Source organism: Erpetoichthys calabaricus, chromosome 5 (genome assembly GCF_900747795.2).
Source record: "Erpetoichthys calabaricus chromosome 5, fErpCal1.3, whole genome shotgun sequence".
NCBI lineage: Eukaryota > Metazoa > Chordata > Cladistia > Polypteriformes > Polypteridae > Erpetoichthys > Erpetoichthys calabaricus.
The window spans coordinates 4,304,301-4,328,767 of NC_041398.2; the positions used below are offsets into that span (position 1 = coordinate 4,304,301).

At 38.9% G+C, this 24,467-nt stretch overlaps 3 protein-coding genes across 3 annotated transcripts in view; 2 read left to right on the forward strand and 1 right to left on the reverse strand.

Moving 5' to 3' along the window:
• LOC114652497 (tripartite motif-containing protein 16-like) overlaps positions 1 to 24,467 on the reverse strand; it is a 642,127-nt gene that overhangs the window by 543,898 nt on the left and 73,762 nt on the right. The gene's annotated exons all lie outside the window — the stretch shown is intronic.
• Positions 1 to 24,467, forward strand: part of LOC114642076 (tripartite motif-containing protein 16-like) — a 920,397-nt gene that overhangs the window by 457,143 nt on the left and 438,787 nt on the right. The window lies entirely within an intron of this gene.
• LOC114652513 (tripartite motif-containing protein 16-like) overlaps positions 20,371 to 24,467 on the forward strand; it is a 231,388-nt gene continuing 227,291 nt past the window's right edge. Inside the window, exon 1 of the mRNA XM_051927851.1 lies at positions 20,371 to 20,517. The gene's annotated coding sequence lies outside the window, so the exon portion shown is untranslated. The remainder of the gene's footprint in view (positions 20,518 to 24,467) is intronic.

The window sequence follows — 24,467 nt, forward strand, 5'->3', positions numbered from 1 at the left end:
TGGAAGAACAGTCAGCTCAGCAAGTAAACATCAACAAAACAAAGGCTGAAAGACAAAGAAAAATACGAGCAAATAGATCAATTGAAGAAAAAGAAAATGAGCGTCAGAAAAACGCTAAAAGAGAAAGACTCAGAAGAGCAAATAGATCTATAGAAGAACAGGAAAATGAGTGTAAAAAATATTCTCAAAAAGAGAAAGACAAAGACGAGCAAATAGATCTATTGAAGAAGAGGAAAATGAGCGTCAGAAAAATGTCAAAACACACAGAGCTAAGAGAGCAAGTCTTACTGCGGATGAACGAAAATCACTGCGTCAGCAACAAGCTAAAATAAAGAGAGCAGGATAAGAGATCTTATAAGAAACATACACAAGACATCAATCAACAGCCACAGAGGAGAGGATTAATGTAATATTAATTATACTTACTGTATTGTCATATACGTTTCTATTTTATTTTATTATGTTACTTTAGGCTTCTTCCAATAATATAATTAAAGGCATATTACCGACGCGCACGCCTGTATTACCGCCAGAGAAAATTAAAGGTATATTACAGACGTACAAGCCAGCGGACGTACAAGACGGTATCCTTCAATAAGGGCGCGCACAAAAAGGCGAGCCTCAAAAGGGCGACCTCAATTTGGCGCAGCAAATAAAGGCGCGCGTAAATAAAGATCTGCACCTGTTACTCTTCACATATTCCACAGCCATTTGAACTAAATTATCTACGCGCCCTTATTGAATAGAGCCGTACAAGACAGTATTACTGTCACAGAAAATTAAAGACACACAATACACGGCGGCAGCCCATGAAGAACAGTCAGCTCAGCAAGTAAACATCAACAAAAGAAAGGCTGAAAGAAAGAAAAATACGACCAACAAACAGAATGAGGTCAAAGACCCTTGCCATTTAATAGAGACTGTTCCTACTAATGTTTATGCACTACTGTTGTAGCGCCCGTTATTGTAACGGGCTAAATGACTAGTATGTTTATAATAATTCTGATTAAAATACACTGTCAAAATATAGGCACTTTGCAATGGGAGGGGTTTCATCTTAAGTCTGATTAGTCTGCTTAACGACACACAGATTTGATTAAACCCCTCACTGACGAACCTCGATTCTGCGTTTGTAGGAAAAGATTTGCTTCCCTGTGATGGACTGACGCCATGTCCACGGATTGTTCCTGCCTTATTGTGGTTCTTTAAATTGTATCTGTATATTCTGTTTTAAACAAATACACACCTTTTTGGTTTTATAGCATAATAATTTATGCTGTTGTTTATACAGACTATGCACATTCAAACTTTGTTTTTTTAACAAGAAAGTTGGCAACATTTGTAGTTATTGTGTCATTTATCAACATTTACCAAACATGTTCTGATCATTTCCATATATTGGGATATTTAGCAACTTTCAGGCTTTCTTGTCCACTGAGCAAATTAAGGTACTGGTCCTAATTTATTTTTTTTAGTATCAGTTTAAGTATATATCATATTTTTATGCAAAGATTTGATTTTGCCATTGAATGTTTATATTCCTATATTATAGGTTTTGGTCAAGGGATTGTGGTTTTCACGTTGCACAGCAGTAGCTTCAGGACCTGAGGGACCAATGTGAAACTGTTGGTCTTTGTGGAGATGAAGATATACAAGATTACCTCACATATGTGAAAGAACAATATGACCTTCAAACACCACAAGTCTGGGAAGATGCCCTTGATTTATTCTTTAAAGTGAAGGAAAAGACAAATGTTTGATAACAGCAATACAGCAGATGCAAGCTTTCAAAAAAAGCCAAACATGTATAAGTTAAAAAACACTTAGATCAGTTTTGTTAACTTGTGCAAAAAAGTACTATGGCAATCCAAATTAACATTTAGAGATATCTCAAAATGAATTTCAGATATCTTAAAATGTAATTTACTTTTTAAAATATCTGAAACTCACTTTAAGATATCTTAAAATAATTTCCTTCACATTTTAAGGTATGTGCAATACATTTTGAGATTTCTCAAATGCATTTCAAGATATCTCAAATACATTTTCAAATATCTCAAAATAATTGTGTCAGATAATTTTCAGATATCTTAAATTGACCTTTTGTATTTTCAGATATCTCAACATACATTTAGAGATATCTTAAAATAGACAGGAAGTCCCATTGAAAGAATAGGCAGTTTTACAGGAAATGATTTTGAGATATCTCGAATTGCTTTTAAAATATCTTAAAATGCATTTCACATATTTCAAAATGTACAGCACATCATTTCAAGATATCTTGAAATCTATTTGAAATATCATAAAATGCTTTTTAGATTTCTTAAAATAGATGCATTTTTAGATATCTGTAATTCATTTTGAGATATCACTAAATGTTAATTTGGCTTGCCATAAAGTACAGAAATTTTGACTGAAGAACTTCAATCTGTAAACCACCAGCAGTAACAATAGCTTTGAACAATGTATACTTTGTATGTGCAAAATACTTCATTTATATTGTCAACCTTATTAATAAAACAGTCAGCCAACATCAATAAATTGCCTTTTAATTAAACAGCATTTTGCATTTAAAGATAAACAAATTGTTGATCAATAAAGCCCAAAGCCTGGAGAATTCAAAATTCCAAAGCTAATATGAAATTTGAAACTGTCTTATGATGAAGGTAGTGGCAAGCAAGTGTTGGCAGTTGGAAACGGGGAATTATCATGCAGGAATTTTATTGTTGGCCTTGGCTCAAATCCCAGTGGTGGAATCATCTTCAGTCCTGTTGCAAACATGACAATATCTTCTAAAGTTAGATCTGTAGACGAGATGTTACCTTAGGAGGACAAAGGGAACACAACAGAAATATCTTTTAATGATGTAACATCAAGGTAGGTTAAAGAAAAATTCTAACCAAAAATGATAATTTCACAAATAATTTGAGTTTGTATGTTTTGATATTGTTTGCTGTTGGTCAGCATTAATCCATTTGACTCCTATTTTAGCAGCAATTTTCTTACCTTTTTTCTCCATAGAAACATGAGATTGAAATTCTTTTCTGTGATAACTACATATAACACTGAGTAAAAAGCAGCTTTTTAAAATCACTTTTGATTTAAGTATTTCTTTAAACAGAGAACAAAAACATGCCTAATTATGACTGAACAGTACACTGAACAATACACTAGTTCTGATGTTAAGACAATATAGTTACTACTTCTTACACAATTTTATTGCCAATTATGATAGTAGTTACTTCTGAAACCATCAAGTACTACAATAATAGATATAATTTTTTTTGAAAACATCTAAGAAAAGTTTATTTATGAATTTGTTTGCTCTGTAATCTATGGTGCATAAATTCCTTCAAATTAAAATCTGCACAATTTGAGTTATTAAAATTAGAGAACTTTAATATGTAGCACAATAAACATATCTTTCTATGCCTTTGTATAAGAATAGAAAATCACTGTTTGGCACCTTCAATATCTAGTAGATAATCTGCCCAGTAAGATGCTATTCTTCCTTCTTCGCGTCTCTTGTTGCTGCCCGCCACACTAAATTCAACTCTGAAGATGCTTTCAATGAGCTCAGAGCTGAGACTTTGAGTACTGAAGAACAAATAAGGTTCAAACGCTGATGGACTTTCTATAATTTTCTGAAGCACATTGAGGGTTGACAATCCATCTTTGAATCTATTAAAAAAATAGTCGTCACTGTCATGTTTCATACAATATACAGTAAATGTATCTGCCCATTTTAGAGAATCAAAAACTGCTCAGCATATTTGCTTAATTTTATGGTTTATGTACCTTTCAATGCATGCAGCATTTCTTGAAAAGAGGTACCATTTTAAAAAATCTTGCACAACACTTTCTCTCTCTCCGATGTCTTTTATGCTATGAAGACATCCAGCCAAAAGGAGCACCGTGCTGTGTTTTGCCATGATGTCTCTCAGGATTGACAAAGATGTGGATGACACTATCTGTTTTTAAAAAGTACACTCCATTAAACTCCATTTGTAAACAATAGTTTTACAAAATTTCCATTACTGATATAATGACAATTTATTAATCAAATTAAATTAAAACTCTTACCTCCTGAAGCACATTCTGAATGTCTGGATCTGTGACATCTTGAGTAGATGGTGAAACATCTGTTTTACCACAGATGTATTCTACAAAATGTCTGGAGAAAAAGTGTGGAGCAGGGCCACCATGGACAAGTGACACAGCAATTATTCTTCCAATGATGTAATACTCTTTAAGAAGGAGGACCGGAGGGTGTGTTCCAACTACAGAGGGATCACACTCCTCAGCCTCCCTGGAAAAGTCTATTCAGGGGTCCTGGAGAGGAGGGTCTGTCGGATAGTCGAGCCTCGGATTCAGGAGGAACAGTGTGGTTTTCATCCTGGTTGCGGAACAGTGGACCAGCTCTATACCCTTAGCAGGGTCCTAGAGGGTGCATGGGAGTTCGCCCAACCAGTTTACATGTGTTTTGTGGACTTGGAAAAGGCATTCGACCGTGTCCCTCAGGGAATCCTGTGGGGGGTGCTCCGGGAGTATCGACTACCAGACCCCCGATAAGGGCTGTTCGGTCCCTGTACAACCGGTGTCAGAGCTTGGTCCGCATTGCCGGCAGTAAGTCGAACCCGTTTCCAGTGAGAGTTGGACTCTGCCAGGGCTGCCCTTTGTCACCGATTCTGTTCATAACTTTTATGGACAGAATTTCTAGGCGCAGCCAGGGCGTTGAGGGGGTCCGGTTTGGTGGACTCAGGATTGGGTCACTACTTTTTGCAGATGATGTTGTCCTGTTTGCTTCATCAGGCCGTGATCTTCAGCTCTCTCTGGATCGGTTCACAGCTGAGTGTGAAGCGGCTGGGATGGGAATCAGCACCTCCAAATCTGAGACCATGGTCCTCAGCCGGAAAAGGGAGGAGTGCCCTCTCAGGGTTGGGAGCGAGATCCTGCCTCAAGTTCAAATATCTCGGGGTCTTGTTCACGAGTGAGGGAAGAATGGAGCATGAGATCGACAGGCGGATCGGTGCGGCGTCCACAGTAATGCGGGTGCTGCATCGGTCTGTCGTGGTGAAAAAGGAGCTGAGCCGTAAGGCAAAGCTCTCAATTTACCGGTCGATCTATGTTCCTACCCTCACCTATGGTCATGAGCTATGGGTAGTGACCGAAAGAACGAGATCGCGAATACAAGCGGCTGAAATGAGTTTCCTCTGCAGGGTGTCTGGGCTCTCCCTTAAAGATAGGGTGAGAAGCTCAGTCATCCGGGAGGGGCTCAGAGTAGAGCCGCTGCTCCTCCGCATCGAGAGGAGTCAGATGAGGTGGCTCGGGCATCTGATCAGGATGCCTCCTGGACGCCTCCCTGGTGTGGTGTTCTGGGCACGTCTAACCGGGAGGAGGCCCCGGGGAAGACCCAGGACACGCTGGAGGGACTATGTCTCTCCACTGGCCTGGGAACGCCTTGGGATTCTCCCAGAAGAGCTAGAAGAAGTGGCCGGGGAGAGGGAAGTCTGGGCATCTCTGCTCAAGCTGCTGCCCCCGCGACCCGACCTCGGATAAGCGGAAGAGAATGGATGGATGGATGGATGGATGATGTAATACTCATCCTTGGCAAGTCCTAAAAGTAGACAAAATGGTTTTACCATCTGTTTTGTAACTACCTTTGAAATTAAACACACACACGCTCAAAGAAAAACCCAATTAATATATAATACAAGAGCAGGTGTCCATCGATTTTTCTTGTGTGGTGTATTCCTGCATCCTTCCATTGTCTACTCACCCTCTACTGTATATACAAGGGGTTAGCTGATTTGTGTGTTTTCCGTAAAATGTTGAAGTTATGTAACATTCTTGTTTATCATAGCACCAGAGAGTGGCAACTTGTTGCATGTTGTGTGGACATGCAAGTAAGAATTTCACTGTACAATTTCACTGCTACAATACAGAATTCCTTCATCCTGTCTTTGCCTCATCAGGACTGACTTAAAAGAATTTATGAGGTTGGAACAATAAGGTGATGAAGAAGTATTTTCATAACCAAGATTGGCCATGTTAATATGAGGTATACATAAGGTAAATACAAGTTTATATGAGTCTGGTACAACAGGCATGACACTTTCTAGAAAGGGTCAAGAGAAAGATGTAATGTTCCCCTCCATCGCCCTTGTTATTGCATATCATTCTAATATTTGCAGTGCTGTTAAGACCAAAATGTCAGGCATAACTGGGATATTTATTAATGGAAGACCTAGAAATTGGGGCTTTTGAAAGTCAATAGAATTACTTACATTATTTATGTCTACATTGATCTCACACTTGCTTGTCAGGCAACTTCCATTGCACCTAAGCCCTATCTGTCATCCCTTACTATCTAGAGGCACTCATCAGCAAACACCACCTCCATATCTCATTCCTGCAGTGGGTGAAAGTGTCCTCAAGGTTTCAGGGGTATGTTCCATCACATCAAGGTGAGGGTCACTAAGTTGTTTTAAAAGGTCTTGACTCACCTCTTGCCTGCAAATTTTATGGATGGGATTGCACAGTATTGAATTTGGGCACCTGAGTATTGCATCTGCACTGTTTGAAGATCGTGTTGTCTTCTTGACTTTGATCTCTAGCACACACTACAGTGGTTTATGTCTTAGTGTTACATTGTTGAATTCTAGCATATTGGTGTAGCATCCATTTATGCTATTGTTCTGTATTTTTATTTTTGTTTTGATATTGCCTTTTTTGTTACTTTGTGATGTCAAAATGCTGTCACTTTGTATATTTTTAGATACACAATCTGCCATTTTTAAATTTACCATGTGATTGTGGCTGTATTATCATTTTCACTGTCATACTACCACCATCACAAGTTTGCAGTAGTGCTGATCAGCGAGTGTACAAGTTTCTGCATAGTCAAATGAAAATGTGTGCATGTAAAAAGTTTATTTTTTTTGTTATATAAGACTCAGAACCTTTGCTGATTTACTGACTAGGCTTCTGGATTGTGTATTGGGCTTTAGTAATTTGGTTAGTTGCTTTCCTGGCTTTAACCTCAACTTGTTTAAGATTTTGATTATTTTAATTTTATATCCTGGTCCTTTTGTAACTCTGTTTCTCAGAATGTGCCCTTCTCTCTTTTGGCATAACATACATAATAACAATTAAGAAATAGAACCTTCTAATCTGAGGCTGTGGTTCATTTTCCAGAATGGAGTGACTTGCTCTCTGCATGACCCAGGTGGAAACGTTTAGACATCCTGGGCTCTTGTTCATATGTAAGGCGAGGTGACTGCATGTTTTCGAAATCTTTCTTACAAATGATGGTGTTGTAAAAAGGAAGTTAGATCTTTGTGAAATCTTCTAATTGGCCATCTTACCAGTTTACATCTCCATCATTGACCTTTGAGTAGGAGTTATGGGTATTGAATGAAAGTCTAACACTTGACTATGAGGCCTACTGCTTCTCTGGATTGAAAAAAGGGCCAATTCAGAGTAGTTTGGGAATTAAGTGAAGAGAGAGGGAGTAAGTTATTATGTTACACTTTTTCCTCAAGAAACGGTTATTGCAAGTAATGTATGGAAGTACTGTAGGTGTACAGAGAATCTATATTAAATTAGACATACATTTGAAACAAAACTGTGTTTCACAAAAGTTTCAAACATAGATTATAGAACTCACTGAATACATTTGAAACAGTAACTGAATAGCCACAAGCAAATGACAAATGATTAATTACATTTTTAAAACTACTATAAATGACTATGACAAATCCTCAAACTGAGTACAGCAGTTTATATTTGGAGTATCATGCTTCATTAGTAAGGGTTACCCAGTAAATAAATTGTACCTGCCTGTACTGTCACATCGCAAAAATTTCTCATTCTCTTTCCCTTCAAGTAAACTATGTCCTTTTATGTGACACATCAACAACTGTAGAAATTCCCTTTTTGGGCCACCTGCATCAATTCCATCTTCATTTACACCGTAATCATCTGTAAATTTCACCAGCATTGTGTAAGTTGGATCATAGGACTGTCTCTTAAATCCACGCAGGGCTCCTTCCCAAAGATCTCCTCTGTTCATATTGAATCTTGAAACTTTATTAGGTAGTATTTGCATGGCCAGATCAGACAAAATTGCTTTCACATCAACTGATGGATCTTTAATAGTTTAATAAAAAAATAAAGTTCAATTATGGGTTGCATTTACTAATACATTCATCAGCCTAGAACAATCATGCATGTGTGGACAACCGCTTGTGATTAATATTGAAAAATACTATCCAACAAGATGGCGGCATGGTGGCGCAGTGGTAGCGCTGCTGCCTCACAGTAAGGAGACTCGGGTTCGCTTCCCGGGTCCTCCCTACGTGGAGTTTGCATGTTCTTCCCATGTCTACGTGGGTTTCCTCCCACAGTCCAAAGACATGCAGTTTAGGTGCATTGGTGATCCTAAATTGTCCCTGGTGTGTGTGTGTGTGGGTGTGTGTGTGTGCCCTGAGGTGGTCTGGTACCCTGCCCAGGGTTTGTTTCCTGCCTTGTGCCCTGTGTTGGCTGGGATTGGCTCCAGCAGACCCCCGTGACCCTGTGTTCGGATTCAGCGGGTTGGAAAATGGATGGATGGATATCCAACAAGAAAGAACTTTCATTGTGGTGTCAAATTGCCATTCCCAAATGAAAACATGTGACAGCTGATTTACACATACGTCAGTTTACAACAGTTTCATGAAACAAGAAAGGGTGAAGACTTATGGCATTTGTAAAGTATCACTGGAAAAAAGAAACAGAAAATAATTTGTCTCCTACCTTACTATGTTTTCAGACTCTTCTTCAGAGGAGCTTTCCTTGTCCTCAATGACAATGGGTGAATAAAAGTCTACGTAGTTGCTGTGTTATGGTAATAATTATGCATTACAAATATTTCAGTTAACAGGGAGAAAAATCAATAATGAAACACAAAATTATGAAAGTTTAATTTTTTATGGTCTAACCTGTAGCACTGTGACCCAGTCAGGGATGATGAACTTGTGGATGTTGTGGTGCATTTGTCTAATTGCTTTTCACTAATTGGGACTGAAATCTAAAGAGGAAAAATTAATATTTGATTCTCAGAACATAACTACATTTATTTGTAGAATTCAGTGTTTTTGCTGTATTTTGGTAACACATTTACTACTACTGAAATCTGAGGTACAAATACAGTCAAGCTTCAAGAAACATAAGTTTAAAACTTTTACTCAAAGTGTTTTGCACCTTACCATTGTCTACTGCAACTTAAAAAAATTACAAAATATGTGTTTTGGGGGATTTATTAACTGAATGTATGAGAGTGTCATTGGGACCTTTTTCAAGGATGAGCAAAGGCCATACCATTTGTATTTCAGAACAGGTCATCCACTGGAAGCTCAGCATGTTCAGGCCCTGACGGTACTTGGATGGGAGACCACCAGCAAAAAGTTGGAGTTGCTACTGGAAGAAATGTTAGTGAGGCCAGCATGGGGCGCTTACCCTGTGGTCTGTGTGTGGATCCCAATTCTCCAGTGCAATGACAGGGACACTGTGCTGTAAAAATGGCATTGTCCTTTGGATGAGACATAAAACCGTAGTCCCGACTCTGTGCTCAGTCAAGATCTCTGGGCATCTTTCAAAAAAGAGCAGGATGTTCCCTGATGTTCTGGTTAAATTGTCCACCACAGCCTGGCCATTCTGCTCCCCTAATTATCTCCCATCTCTAATTGTCTATCTCTTTCACCACCTAACAGCTAATGTGTGGTGAGCATGCTGGTGTAAAAATGGCTGCTGTTGCATCAACCAGTTGTTTATGTTAAATGTTTATGTTAAATGCTATATAAATATACAAAATTGATATTATTATTATTATTATTATTACTGTGAAGAGGTGTACAAACAATGACAAACAAGTTAAAACACAAAATTCCTATATTACCTTTTGTTGGTCAGGCTTATTAGATTCCTCTCTTGGTGAACTATGACGTAATGGCTACAACAGATAGAAAAAATGCTCTCCATTATTTCTATTTAATGATTTGTACAGACTAAAAATGTGCAGCTTTAGGTTTTAGCACCTCATTACCACCTTGCTTCAAATGCTATCCACAACCCTGAAATTGATGAACATGTTATGTAATGAAGGGAAGGATGGATGGACACACAAGATTAATAAACACGTAGAGAATATTATTACAAAGTGGATAGATAGATAGATAGATAGATAGATAGATAGATAGATACTTTATTAATCCCAATGGGAAATTCACATAATAAAATAATAATAATATGATATAATAATAAATAATAATAATATGATAATATAATAATAAAATGTACCAAGATGTCTTCTAAGTTGTCTCTATTCATGCTCCATCTTGGATGAATAATAACTTCATTGTCAGTCTCGTCCCCTTGACCTTCACAATTAAATAGTTCATAGTCAATGACTAATCAGCAATGTATTAATTACATAACTTGTACTTAATTTGTACAAAGTTAAATTAAATCATCTTTTCTGATATTTCAACTTGATTTTCTGAAATTATGCACATGTATAAAGTCATTAATATTATTTATTTGACTCTTTTATTGGCATTGCACTATTTTTTACTTACGGAGTGTTTTGTAGTCTTTCTCTGCACAGATGGAAAATGTTAACCTGTTGAAGGGCTTTCCAATTGCATCTTTGAATGATTGAATAGTAAAACACTCTTCAGATCCAGGAACTTTATCCACTTCTAATCCATCAGAATGGAGAATAACATATGAAATATGGGGAAGATGATGAAATGTCTTAAGCTTTGCTTCTGCTGCCTCAAGCAGCTGTTGTGCAGAACTTTCTGATGAAATCACTAATGGCAGTGTTTTTCCTCTTTCCTTTTTAAGTATTTTATCATGGACACTCATAATACCCACATTGACCTGAAACAGAATTTTTTTACATATTTATAAAAATATAAGTGAAATATTTAAGCTAAACTTTAATACTTAATTTGTAATGCTTTACGCCCCCCCCCCCCCATAGTTTTAGAATAATGTACATGTGAGAACCAATCTCAGAAAGTTAATGTTAATGTTAAAATTCACACAAATGTTTGCTTACTTTGAATTGAATACAAATTTCACAGTTACTTACAGGATGGTATAATCTTTCACCACCCATAAGTTAAAATGTAATAGACCTTTCTTAGCTATTTCTGTGATTGTTAATTAGGCAGTTAGGAAATACTGTAGCTTCTCTGACAGAGGCATGGACTCTCACATTAGCTTACAAAAAACAGGATATGCGAGTTTTAAATGAACTTTATACAAGGGAAGTTCAAAAAGTTTCCGCACTTTTATATTTTCGTTGGTAATGGTGAAGGTAGGAGGAGAAGGAATTGAGCATTAAAAAGTTGGTATGATGCTGGGAAAAGGTGACTGTGTAGAAAAGTGATGTCATTTGTTTTGGAAATTCATAATAAATGGAGATAAAAAAAAGTGTGGAAACATTTTTTATGTCCCTCATATATATATACACACACACACACACACACACACACATATATATATATATATATATATATGTGTGTGTGTGTATAAGTATGTATATATGTGTGTGTGTATATATGTTATATACAACTTTCCCTTTCCTTGTAATCATTTTTAACTTTATTTTTGTGTGAACTGTTTAGCTTTGAATTTTATTAAAACTTTTAAAACTAAGTACTGCGGAATTATTGGATTATGTGTCACACTTAAGCAAAACCTGTAGAACCTTGTAAGTTTTGGACAAGCCCCAGAAAGTACATCAAATATTACAAAATCCTAAATCAGGCTTTATATGCTCCATTATTACAAGACCTCACTCACAACTCCACACATTATTTATGGATAAAAATGCAGTTTTATTGTACACATCTTATTCAACTCTCACACTGTTAATATAAAAATATAAACTTTTTGGGAATGGATATACTTTATTTCACATAGGTGTAAATACAGAGCACACATTTGTTAAATTAATACTGTTGATCAGGTATATAGGCTTTTTGAAGTTTCTTTTTGTAAAGATAAATTGTTTTCAACTAAGACCTCCCATCAGAGATAATAAACAGGTCTCAAGTGTAACTCTGAGTAGACAGCTTGAATATTCATTTCATTTTAATGGTCACGGAGACCTGAGATTTCAAGGTCAGGCCAATGTTAGCCTGGTAAAACTTTCTGATCAGGATCCTGGGGAGTGCTGACATTTTTACTGTTGTAGTATTTGTCCTGGTCAAACAGTAAAGTAAGAACTGCACTATTTGAAAAAGAACTTTCAGTGCATTTTTTTTTTGACACATATAAAAATTATCTGTGTAACACAGAAATGTCACTTACATCACTGTTACAAAAGTACTTTTTCGTCAAAGCAGCGAGCAGCTGCTCTGCAAGGCCAGTCGAGTAAGTAGCTTCGAATGAGCGGCTAACTTCAGTCACGTAATAAAAAAATAAAGCCGTGTGCTGTAACGCTGCTCTTACAGGTTTGAATCCCAAAATATGTAAAATGTTACGATTCGAAATTTCAATTACTATCTCGACTGAAATGGAGATGCTGACATGTCGCTCCTAGGTCCAAGTGTGTGTCTGGAAGTTTAACTGGACCTGCAGTGTAAAACCGTGGAAGCATTAAAGCAGTGGTTCTCAACCTTTATGGCCTTATGACCCAGTTTTACTTAGATGTTCATTGATGACCCACACGTATAAATCGAATTAGTCAAATAAGTGTGAATATAAACGGGAAAAATAATCGCGCAGTGCTGTTGGTACCGCCGGTTAAAATGGAGTGGAATTGGGAATACATTATAGTGTGAACAAGTCAGTCAGTGAAATGACCAATGGGTCAGAAACACTGGCTTAGAGTGCCGTTAAAATAATCTCGATAAGAAGTCACAATTTCCACCTGCCTGAGTCCCACCGCCATCATTTTATAAATAAGTTTTTATCTCCCTAACAAACACTCACTTCACGCCGTCCACGAAAATCTGACTAACAAAGAAACATTGTGATAATTTCTCCTAATTGTATAAAAAATACAAAATTCTCCATAAATTAATTTGTGAAGATCACTGCTGGTGAATAGTCACACCACAATGTCAACAGCAGAACTGCAAACGTACCTGAACATTTTTAGTAATTCTTCGCTTGACTGATGTCTGAAGCCGCTCACTTTGTTTTAAGCTTCGAAATCTCAGGAACTCCTGTAGGGTTGTCCCTGTCTCTGCATTTAATCAGAGTCAAAGAGAATGTTGATTAAGAAACCACGATAAAGTTTATGCAAACGACACTCCCTGGCTTGATACTTGCCTCTGTGGGTTGTTTCTAATTTTTCCACTGAAGACCCAACAGCGTCTTTTAATTCTTGGGGCAGAAAAGTTACAGATTTTCCACTGGTCTGGCAAAATAATGCCTGCTGAACTATGGAAACGCCACAAAACGGACAAAACATATCACATAACACAGTACAGTAGTGTGAAATAGCGAAATAACAAAATGGATTGAATGGGTGTATAAAGTTCTAGCTCCCTTCTCCTTTTCTCTTCATTAAAATTATGTCATTTCTGTTTTGAGAGTCCACTTCTAATTTGTTCTATGTGTTTCATGTTAATTTGTTTTATGTGTTTTTTATTAATTTGTTGTGTGTGTTTTTGTTAATTTGTTTTTTGTGTTTTTTATTAATTTGTTTTTTTGTGTTTTTTTATTAATTTGTTTTATGTGTTTTTTTATTAATTTGTTTTTTTGTGTTTTTTTATTAATTTGTTTTATGTGTTTTTTTATTAATTTGTTTTTTTGTGTTTTTTTATTAATTTGTTTTATGTGTTTTTTGTTAATGTTTATTGTGTGTGTTTTTTTCACGCTTTGCCCCTCAGGGCCACTGTACATACAAAAGGTGACATGTAAATGTTTTTTCAGTTTCGATTATATTTGGAAACCTGTTTACTTTCACCATTTAAATGTTTCTGAAATTGTCATTTAAAATACTCGCTGTTAATGATAATATGTGAATGTATATTGTTTTCAGTACAAGTTGTTGATTTAAAATAAGTTGTTAAATGAATTCAAATATGGTGAAGTTTATGTACAAACAAATTGTTCATCTATGTTTATTCAACTTCATTAAAAAATGTGTAATTTTCTTCAAATGTTTTGAGTTGGTGAATTATGTGTCACATGTCTAGGTCTGTAATACTCAGTAATTTGTTTTAATCGTGAAGGAGACAATTAAAAGAGAGAGAGGTTATTTTTCTTTCTAAAAAATTATTAAAACAAAAATGTTTGGCATTTGCTAAATGAATAATACTGTAAATTGAATTGTTGTGATGTGAAATTTTACATATAAGTTGATAAATATTTTGTATGTTTTTATTTGTAACTTAATGTAATATTAATGTAACATTATTGATAATAACAGAAATGGTTTGATGGTTTAAGACCCCCTTTCCCCCTTTTAGGACTGAGTCTCTTTGTAATTTTACGACAGGGTTGGGTGACGCGCCTCAGGCCATCCATTCTTCATTTAAAGTTCCTTTTCTTCCACTTCACATGGTGTCATTTTCTAACCTGCTCAATCTAGACTTGTGTCGCAGGGGGGCAAGCATATGGCACAAGGCAGGAACAAACCCAGGACTGGGTGCCAGTCCATCTCAGGGTGACCCATAAACACACATCAGGGATAATTTAGTGTTGCCAGTTCATCAAACCTGCACGTCCCTGGGCAGCGACAACATGATGAAATCCATGGAGACACGGGGAGAACATGCAAACTCCATGTGGTAGAGGTGACTTTAACAATGACATGTTTTATATTCTCTACTGAAGGATCTTGTAGAAATATTTACCAACAAATCTTCTTATATAATACGCTATCGTGGCTGTTCGTTTGTCTGTCCAGGATTTTAAATCACCTGTTGCTCTCAAACTGTTTGAACTATTGACCTGAAATTTGGTACACATATAATACGTGACTTCTGCTATCCGCTTTCGGGATGATAATTGACCTCCAAGGTTATTCCTCTTTTTATTTTTATTTTATGTTATTGTAGAATCAACTCTCGGCAGCAACCACCAGGGTAGCAGTGTGGCACATGCGTTACCAGCGCTGTTCTCATCCCTACCACCTTCTCATTCACTTCCCCTACCTCTTCATATTTTGAGGTAGATTGCCAGCTCAAGTGAAAAATTAAGGAAAACATAACAAAGTAATTGCAACACAAACACGGACTTAATCAGTTTTATCACTATAAGATGCCGATGGAAGAAGAAAAGAAGCAGGCGTTAGAGTGGAGAGAAGAAGAGCTGCTCAGGAAACAGTAAGCACATCAACCTCTGAGCAAATGAATGCTAAATGTACAGAGAAAGAGGATGAGAACTAGGATCGCTCAAGTCAAGTGGATTCACTGTACATTATCATTATAGCAGTGCATCATTACTGGTATTTTAATATTTTGTGTTCCAGTTTAACAATATACTTTTGTTTCACATTGGAGTGTAACCATGGAGTGCATAAAATAGAAAACAAATAAGTAAACCTCAGAGCCGGCATTTGGACAACTTGCTTGTAGTCTTTTTCATTCTTCATCAGTTCATTATATCAGTTATACTGCTGAATTTCTGTCCTGGTGACAGACCCTCCATTTTCAGGCCTTTATAAATATCAGATGCTGATCATCTTCTGTGTTGTTCAGTTCTCTTCTCTGTGTATCTTTGTGAATGAAGAGCTTCAGTTGTTCTTTAGAGATTTCAACTTTTGGCAAACCAAACTGACTTATTATGAAACAATTCAAAAGAATAATAATAAAGCATCCTACTTTATGTCAATTAACAATAAATGTGTACTAACATTTTGTGTGAACAATTTACTAAAACAGTGTAATTTCAAAGAATAAGAATTCATTTGAAAATGTTAAATGTTTATGCAGCAATACCAGGACATACTAATATATACCAAGGTCAAAGGTCATCTTCATTAAGTATAAAAGCAGGCTGTAAATACTTTTGTACTGCTGTGTTTGTGAGTCGTTTGTGTCAGGATGTGTTAACGTCAGTTGTAATAAACATGTTTTAGTGTTTACTGATGGATTGTGTATGAATGACTTAAGATGGACTAAACAAGAAAGAAACAGCATGTGACATAGCCATTAAATTACTGGATATAAGAAAACTGCACAAAGAACAAATGAATAGAAGAAGTAATAAGGGCATGTTTGGTGTCAGTCTAATAAGAACTCCTCACAGGTTTCAATTCCAAACTTCTCGCTGGATCTTCCTGTTCAAGTCAGCACTGCAGCACAACATAACATTGTGAAGGACATTTCATGAAATTCAGGTCAGGCGAAGCTGGGACTGACTGCAGAAGAGCTGGGCACAAGACGGGCACATGAAACTGCTGTGGGACCCACCGACACTGATTCTAACAGAAGGAGAATTTGGGACAGCCAGTCTAGATAAGTGAAGGCTTTCAGATTTGTGGGAGTAGAACTGACGAGAACGGGCAACATGACAACACGGACACCGTCCAGGAGTGGGACTGCAATTCTGGGTGCAGATCTGTTAGGCCGATGCACAGACTTCTGTTCTGTTCTGTTCTGTCACCACACTGTCCTCCAATATCGGAATATCCTGCATAAGTGAAGTGCTTTGAATTAAATAAATGTATGAAATTAAGATTGATTTAAACTGATGACGTAGTGTTGTAGAACAAGCCTGCTGGACTCGGGTTTTTAAGGATGATAACAAGTTGAGGTGCTTTGACAGAGCAGTAGCAGGCTGTCCCCACGTTTATTTCTTTTTCCAGAACTGCGGTTCCTTTCAGTGTCATGAACATGTTATTAAATCAGCTGCTCAGTCTTAACTGGCAGAGTCTTCATATGGCGGTGTTTGAATGAGAGCCACGACTGCATGCTGCTCCATTCATGGTTTGTGCCCAGTACTGGTGGACAAGAATTGAAAGAGCGGACAACTGAAAAAAGTGACATATTCTAGTTAAATAGCCAGAAATTAAGTGTGCGCAATAATCCCACTGAGTCTGTGTTGTAATAAAAACTATTTTACTCCTAAGTGCAGAACAACAAGTTAGAAATGGTTACACGCAAAGATGGGCTCTCTGAAATATGGCAGATAAACAGTGAAATATGTCAGAGTTCCTGTAGGTATTCATGTAATCTGCCACTTGCAGGAGGTGCTGAAGCAAGAAAAACGGATACTTTTATTATGGGCTGTGCAGCGGCGTGGGTGTGCAGCATGTGACTCCATCACGTGATCAGTTCTGTCTCATTCAGAACTCCTCCACTCGCACCCGGTGCTGTCGAGACAGGCTACAACTCATTGGGCTAAGAATATTCTCTAAATGTATTTATTTATGTATTGTAACTTGTTATAAGAAAACAACAAGGAAATCATATTCAATATCTCTCATTCACTTAACCATAGGAGTTAAAATACTATTCAAGTTTAATTCATTGCTGTGATGGAGAAAAACGTCTGCTCATCCAGAGATTGTCAGACATTGTTGAGCATCATTTAAGCATTTTTTTTTTATGATATTTTAGGATGTGTAAGCAAAGTGTCTCCAATGTATTTATTTAAAGTGATAACACTCTCAAAATCACGCACGTAAAAATGCTGTGTTTATTGTTGGTATGGAAAAGCATCCATCATCCAACCCGATATATCCTAACACAGGGTCACGGGGGTCTGCTGCGCCAACCAGCCAGCACAGGGCAAAAGGCAGGAACAAATCATGGCCAGCCAACCGCAGTGGTATGGGAATAAATAAATAAATAAATGAATGAATGAAAATGAAACGCCCCTTAGAGTAGAACTATTTGCATTTTTCTTCAGTACATCCGACTCATTAATTGAGTTTATGAACGCCATCTTTCCAGCATGGCGCTGCCATTATAACGAACACAGTAGGGTCACGGACAAGACAGCGACTGTGGATGGGGTGGGCAGTGCAGACTCACGTATTTTAGATTCCACAATTACCTCAGGAGAACTAACTGACTGGCCCTACAAACTGCAAGACAGGAGTTTAATGAAACTTGAGAAAAAAACGCCATGCAGGTACACTACAATATACGGCATTTTAAATCGTCTTCATTATGTTATTAATATGAAAATAACATTTTTAAAAATGTCACAAGACGCAGTGTTAAATTTAAGTCAACCCTAGGTGATTCAGTTGAAAAGAAAATACAATTGAATGCAGTTATATGTCCATATCGTTACATGATTGATCAGAAAGAAAGTCTATGAGTGCATTATCTATACATAAAGATGAGAACTGTTTTTAATAAATTATGATTAAAAAATGTCATCAATGCGTTTTAACATTCCACGTCAAAGTTCAGTTTTTCTAAACTCTACCAATAAAGCAACAGAAATATTATTCAACCGCACAAAACATGTTTGCCCCATTGATCAGTTTACTTTCTTATTTATCATTAATTTAAAATGACATTCACACTTTTGTGTGGCTTATCTCCTTTAATGGGGCGTAGCGAGAAAGTTGTTGATAACTGGTGGAGAGTTTCTGGCATCGTGTCTTTCAATTCGTGGGATCAAATCCTCAGCACAGTCTCTCGATTGTACTCTAATATTTTCTGGTAATGCTGATGAATTCTATCAAAGTTGTGTTTTGCATTTTGCAATAAATTCTTAGTATCAGAATCAATCACAGATCCTTCCAGAATATTTCTTTCTATTGCAGTGAACACAGATGTGATAGTCCAGAGAACTTCACAAGTCTCTGCCTGTGCCATGGGGATCTGAACAGGCAGTGGACCTTAACAGGAAGTTATTGAAAATGAATTTGAGATGTCTTAAAATGAGAAGGAAGTTATTTTAAAATATCTCTAAACATAATTTATATATCTTAAAAGCATTTAAGATTTCTTGAAATTCATTATTGTTTCAGATATCGGAAATACATTTTTAGATATCTAAAATTAATTTCATGATATCTTAAAATGTGTCTCTGCTCTATTTCAGATATGTATTTCAAGATATCTCAATAGCATTTTCAGATATCTCCAATACAATTTCAGATATCTCAAAATCACTTCCCGCTCATTTCAAGATATATATAATAATGAACAGCAATTTGACTAAATATAATAAACAAGAAGTCCCATTGAAATAATAGGAAGTTTTACAGGAAATGATTTTGAGATATCTTGAAATGCATTTAAGATATACTTTCTCAAAAGGCTTTGATTTTCATTATGATTTTTGCAAATCATATTTTTCTAAAATTCAGATTGTTGTCAAGTGTGAGTGATAAAATGGGAATGGAGCTTCAGTGTGAATGGGGTCTTTTTTGTTTTCAAATACAAAGTTGTACACGGTGTAACGCTGCTGCCTCGCAGTAAGGAGACCTGAGGTTCGCTTCTTGGGTCCTCCCTGCGTGGAGTCTGCATGTTCTCCCCATGTCTGCGTGGGTTTCCCCTCACAGTTCAAAGACATGCAGGTTAGGTGTATTGGCAATTCTAAATTGCCCCTAGTGTGTACTTGGTGGGTGTGTGTGTGTGTGCCCTGCGGTGGGCTGGCGCCCTGCCCGTGGTTTGTTTCCTGCCTTGCGCCCTGTGTTGGCTGGGATTGGCTCCAGCAGACCCCCGTGACCCTGTAGTTAGGATATAGCGGGTTGGATAATGGATGGATGGATGCAAGTTGTATGCCATGTTTTATCAACAGTGGAGTTGTCTTCAACAACACGGAGGCATTCATGAATCAGAAATAAAAATAACAATGATAATTAATCACAATAAATGGTACAAAGTAGAACACTTCAAACTGCATAACTGTTAATGATAAATAATAACTGTATTGAACCCTGAACACACCGAACCCAGACCTGGACTAACAGAGGCCTAAGAAGAACAATTTGGGACTGCAATACGAAAGGAAACACAAAAAGAATTTGCTCCAAAATGAAAGGTCATCAAGGGTTTAGATGGGATGGAGTTTGAATAACGTGGTGGAATTCTGGGAGAACACAACAAAAGCAGATGGCTGACGAGGTGCCGATGAGGTAATTGATGCAAATTTCTACTTACTGTGGCTTGAACAAAGCATGGCGTTCATCCTGCTTTTATAACGTGTGAGCTCAGAAGAAATGGATTACGTCCTAATGGGAGACAAAGGAGCAGTGAAGGTAAATGGGCCAGCAGTCTGTGTGCATCTGTAATCCAAAGAAAGGCAGGCATGTCAGTATTGTAATCGTGTCTGATAATATCTGTTAATAAGGAGCACCTGATGATAAAGTGGGCCCCGTGACCGATGAAGACTCACCAGACAGCATTCCTGTCGGTTACTTTATTCACAAACCTGCACTTCCTAGTAGATGTAGAAGAGCAGCTGGAGAGCTGACAGACACACCGAGTCCTGCTGCACTCTCAGGTTTGGCCTCACAACGCCTGCCGAAGTTGGGGGGCCACAGCAGCATATTGAATAAAGTCACGTCGTCACTTCTTGGGACATTGGGGACATAAACAGGTAAGGAGAGCAGAACTAAAAACTGCTCAGAGTAACGTGTGATGTTCTAGTCAAGCAGGACCCTGGAGGGGCGGCAGGTGACTTTCAGAATCTCATGTTTGACTGTTGGTAACAAAGACGTTAAATTATACTGAGCTGATGGAGTTACCTGGCCTGGAGATCTTAAACAACATCGACATTTATTTCTTTGTGTAGCACAGTTTCACACCTATGTGTGTACTTTACAAATAGCAACAGAAAAATGAAAGTTATCGTAGATGTAAAATGTAAAAATCCTTGCTTTGTCTGTTTAGTCGTGTTTAGTGTAAGTGTATTGTCGCACGTACAGAGCAGAGTGAAGTTCTTATTGCAGGTTTAGTTGCTGCTCTCGTCTGCCATGCTCTCTGTTTCTCTTTTTACTGTTTCTTGACAGTCCTGATAGCAGTGCATTGAGTCTAAAGGCTAATGTGTCACTGAAAATGTCATTGCAGCAAATCAGAATCGTACTCAGTAGTTTGTATGCCCTCACGTGTTAGTATGCATGCCTGACAACGTCCTAATGAGACGACTGATGGTGTCCTGGGGGATCTCCTCCCAGATCTGGATGGGTTGAAACATAATGTCCCACCCAGAGGTGTTCTATTGGATTGAGGTCAGGCAAGAGAGCGTGGGGGCCAGACAATGGTATAAATTCTTTCATCATCTCGCCACATGAGTCCAGGCATTGTCGTGCAGCAGGAGGAAGCAGCATAGGGTCTGACAATGAGTCCAAGGATTTCATCCGGGTACCTAATAACAGTCAAGGTGACGTTGTCTAGCCTTTAGAGAGGTCTGTGCATCCCTCCATGGATATGCCTCCCCAGATCACTGACCCCCCACCAAACCAGTCATGCTGAATGATGTTACAGGCAGCATAACGTTTTCCACGGCTTCTCCAGACCCTTTCACTTCTGTCACATGTGCTCAGGGTGAACCTACTCTCATTTGTGAAAAGCACAGGGCGCCCGCCAGTGGTGAACCTGCCAATTCTGCTTTTCTATGGCAAATGCCAATGGAGCTCCATGGTGCCGACTAGAGGATGTCGGGCCCTCAGGCCAACCTCATGAAGTCTGTTTCTGATTGTTTGGTCGGAGACATTATCACCAGTGGCCAGCCTGCCTGCTGGAGGTCTTTTTGTAGGCTCTACCAGTGCTCATCCTGTTCCTCGATGCCCAAAGGAGCAGATACCGGTCAGTCCTGCTGATGGGTTAAGGACCTTCTACGAGGGGCCCTGTCCAGCTGTCCTGGAGTAACTGCCTGTCTGTCTCCTGGAATCTCCCTCATGCCCTTGAGACTGTGATGGGAGACACAACAAACATTCTGGCAATGACACGTATTGATGTGCCTGCCATCCTGGAGAAGTTGAACTGCCTGTGCCAGCTCTGTAGGGTTCAGGTATGGCCTCAGGCTACAAGTAGTGACACTGACCGTAGACAAATACAAAACGAGTGACAAAACAGATGAGGAGAGAAAAATGTCAGTGGCCTCCCTCCACCTGTTAAACCATTCATTCTTGTTTTGGGGGTCGTCTCTCTTATTGTTACCCCTCTAGTGCACCAAAGCAGCTGAAACTGATGAACAAGCCCCTCTGCTACTTCACTGACCAGATCAATAGCCCACAAGTTTCATTGACTTGATGCGATACTCGGATTAAAAGTGTGCCTTTATTTTTTTTTGAGCAGTATATCAAGAGAATCTGGCTGTAATTTAAAGTTTAGATATTAAAATAATTATTTTTCAATAAAACACAAAAAAGGATTGGTGGGCTCAGGATTGGGTCACTGCTTTTTGCAGATGATGATGTTGTCCTGTTTGCTTCATCAGGCCGTGATCTTCAGCTCTCTCTTGATCGATTCGCAGCCGAGTGTGAAGCGGCTGGGATGAGAATCAGCACCTCCAAATCCGAGACCATGGTCCTCAGCCGGAAAAGGGTGGAGTGCCCTCTCAGGGTTGGTGGCGAGATCCTGCCCCAAGTGGAGGAGTTCAAGTATCTCGGGGTCTTGTTCACGAGTGAGGGAAGAATGGAGCGTGAGATCGACAGGCAGATCGGTGCGGCATCCGCAGTAATGCAGGCGCTGCATTGGTCTGTCGTGGTGAAAAAGGAGCAGAGCCGCAAGGCGAAGCTCTCAATTTACCAGTTGATCTATGTTCCTACCCTCACCTATGGTCATGAGCTATGGGTAGTGACCGAAAGAACGAGATCGCGAATACAAGCGGCTGAAATGAGTTTCCTCCGCAGTGTGTCTGGGCTTTCCCTTAAAGATAGGGTGAGAACCTCGGTCATCTGGGAGGGGCTCAGAGTAGAGCTGCTGCTCCTCCGCATCGAGAGGAGTCAGATGAGGTGGCTCGGGTATCTGATCAGGATGCCTCCTGGACGCCTCCCTGGTGAGGTGTTCCGGGCACGTCCAACCGGGAGGACGCCCCGGGGAAGACCCAGGACACGTTGGAGGGACTATGTCTCTCGACTGGCCTGGGAACGCCTTGGGATCCTCCCGGAAGAGCTAGAAGAAGTGGCCGGGGAGAGGGAAGTTTGGGCATCTCTGCTCAAGCTGCTGCCCCCGCGACCCGACCTCGGATAAGCGGGAGACAATGGATGGATGGATGGATGGATTAAAAGTAAATGCTGTAAAGGCAGATGTTATCATGAGCCATTAAGGAGGGAATGAGAGAATGTGAGCCATAGAGAGCCGAAATATCGAGCTCAGACAAGTCCATCAAGTGGTATATCTGGCCTGGGTGTTTGACACAAGAGGTGCTTGATTAACAGCCATCATGAAACTGACGCCGAGCTGAGAAATAGAAGAAAGTGGGAGGAGGTACAAATGGTCAGAGACTGTCAAGAAAATGTAACTGTAAGTGGTATAAGACAGGAGTCCAACCAGTGCTGAGGTATGAGGATGTAATCTGGGCCATCAAATAGAAGTAGGAGCTGCTTATCTGGACAGAAACAAAAATAAATAAGGATGTCAGCAAGATGTCAGGGTATCACAGAAAGTAGGGTGACATGGTGCGAACCACCAGTTAGAAATGCAGGTTGTTGGTGGATGAAAAGACATTTGAAGGATGGCAGATGCTTGAGTAGAGAAATTTGGTAACAAGTGTTGGTCTGAGGGCAGAGGATGCTGCGGTCAGGATTAATGGAGATCAGGATCTACATGGCTGACTGTTAACACCTCAGGAACGGTTTGAAGTACAACAAGAACACAGCATTGCATACTTCTATTATGTAGCTGTGATAAAATGTGAACTACACAGTTAAAAAGACGTCCTGAGTGGAGATGCTGGGCAATTTTATCTGAAAAGAAATCACTGAAGTTGTTGTCTGCAAAGTAGGACGCCGTTTCATGAAGTGGTCATCTTTTAGAGGTGTTTGCTTTATCACATTCTCACCAATGCTTACTGTAAGTCTGAGGCTCCATCCATTTCACTGTTTCTACTAAACTACTGATGACTTTGGAATTCTCAAATCCCCCGTATGTATGGCACAGATGAACAAGGTGCCTGTTACTGAAGCTTCTGTTCTGAGTCCAAATTGAGGTTGTAGCCCACCTCACTATTTAATCAAACTGCTGTTCATTTTGCTCACTCGCTGACTACAGCAGTGCCTGAAGGGCTTGACAGTCCATTTTGTTCATTCACTTTATCTGGACAGAATTCTGATAAGTCAGACCCCGTATGTGACAATGAAGCCCCTCCTGAACACATCTACAGTGTGTTTCTGTGTTAAAGAATTACAAACTGATAGCTTTGTCACAGATTCCTGAAGTGGCCCATAATAATCACAGTACCTGAGAAGTCCCTGCTTGTCACTTGAGGTGCAGCCGTGTGTTTCCTGTAAATCCCGTTTTTCTGGTCTTACTTGAGTGCAGTTCTCACAGATCACGTGGTTTCACCTGCATGGAGCTCGCAGGCCCTGCGCCAGTTCATCGCTC